This window comes from Theobroma cacao, chromosome 9 (assembly GCF_000208745.1).
Source record: "Theobroma cacao cultivar B97-61/B2 chromosome 9, Criollo_cocoa_genome_V2, whole genome shotgun sequence".
NCBI lineage: Eukaryota > Viridiplantae > Streptophyta > Magnoliopsida > Malvales > Malvaceae > Theobroma > Theobroma cacao.
Genome location: NC_030858.1, coordinates 27,992,482 through 27,994,562, shown reverse-complemented (window position 1 = coordinate 27,994,562; position 2,081 = coordinate 27,992,482).

The following is a 2,081-nucleotide window of genomic DNA, read 5'->3' as shown; positions in this document are numbered from 1 at the left end:
GACATATAAAACCGAGAACATAAGAATGAATAATGATAAAGGAAACATAAGAATAAAATTAAAAGTTAAGGTTAAAATATGATAATGTATGATTAAATGGTACTATTCATGGAATAGGCATCATTAGGGTGCTAGACCTTCTTCGTGCGTAACTGTACTCTTAAACCTAACTCTAAAATTCATAGATTAGGTTTGTTGTTTTTTTAGACAAACTTAAAATCAATTTAGGACTTCGTCAAATAGACTGAATTTAATAGGTGGCCAATCACACCTTATAAAAAAAATTGATGGCGACTCTTAAAATTGCACGTCGCATGTTGCCACAGTTTAGTGACTCCATTAAAGGACCTCTTTAAGAATCAAGCCATTAAATAATCATAAGTTATCCTAATTTTTAACTAAATGTTAATGTTTTTATATCCTTAATCTTAAGTTATATCATTTTATTCACTTTTTATGTGATTGAATATTATTTATTGTTATTTATTTATTTATTTGCTTGCTTTAATAAACGTGGGGAGTTTAGGATAGAGGGATATGAGATTAACGATCAAAGGTTGGCACGTTCCTTTGCATACATGACATGTTTTGCATTCATGCATGAGCCTTCTACTTGAGCTTTGTCTTTTATTAGGAAGTAGTTAAGTAATTATGTTTTCGTGAGGTGACAACCTTCGTATGGGCTAGTGAGACACTCCCATTCAAATTGAACCTGGTTCATGTAAAGCTTGTATTGAGTGAGGACTCGGGTGCTTTACTAGCCCATGTGGGACGATGTGAGGAACAATTTGGGAACCTTTACCTTGAGTGAAACCAAACTTAACATGTAGAAAACCACAAGAAGCTAATTTTTATGTAGAGCCTTACCAATCTTTTTCATAGAAACTCCCTAAATTAGGACACACTAAGGAATCGTTTTGTCCTAACACCATAATTGTTGACAAAACAAAAGAAATAATACGTATACATTTTTGTCAAGGTGACTTTTTTCAAAAAAAGAGAAGGGAAAAAAAAAGAGAAAAAATTTCTTTTGTCCTTTTTCCCTCATATGAAAAAAAAAGAAAAGGAATATAGTTTTTTTATATTCATTATTTCTTTATCTCTATTTTTAGAAGACTTTTCTCTATGGTTTTTTTTTTCAAAATTTGAAAGAGTAGTTTTTTGTCTTTTTTTCCTCAAAAAACAAAAAATAAGGAAACATGAAAATGATGAAAGGGTTTTTTTTCCTTCTTTCAAAAAAAAATTTTAAGAGAGAAAAATGAAGAGAGAGGTCATTTTTGAGTGATGTCCTTTCAAAAAAAAAAAAGAAAAAAGAAAAAAAGGAAGTAAGCAAAAATAAAAAAAAAGGTCTTTTCTTTTAGCTGTTTTTGTCTTTAAAAGGAAAAAAAAAAGGAAACAAAAGAGAAGTTTTCCCTTTAACAAAAAGAAAAAAAGGAAAAATGAATAAGGGATAATAAAAATGATATTTCTTTCTTGTGAAAAGAGACAAAAAAAAGAGAAAATTAAAAGGTTTTTAATTTCTTTCCTTCTCTTAAAAAAAAAAGCAAGAGAGAGAGAAGGGTTTCTTTAGGCAAAATATTGTTTATCTTCTTGAAAACTTAAAAAAATGATGATCATTTTTTCCTAAAACAAAAAGAATATTTAAATTTGGAATAAATTTTCCTACTTATTTTATAATATGGTTTTCATTACACGCACATTGCACCAACAGTTTCAATTTTAGTAAAATTTAAGAGTATCTTTTCATAGCACATCATTTTATATCATCCATTCATCAACTTATCATTGTATTTCATGCTTACCTACACATATCATATTTTCATCTACATAGATTTATTCATCTCATTTTTTTTAACCATATATATTCCAATAAGGAAAAACCCAAGGGTATTGTTAGCTTTGTAAGAAAAAGGATAAATCCTTTCTTGTTTTGAAAAAAATCCAATTTTTAAGTGAAGTCTGGGTCAAGAAGTTTGAAAGGTATGGGGCATCAATTGGAAGCAAGAATAAATGCATTGGAATGCAATCAAAAGGAGTTTGGACACGACCTTCGAGAGATGAAATAATAGATTGCCAAATTA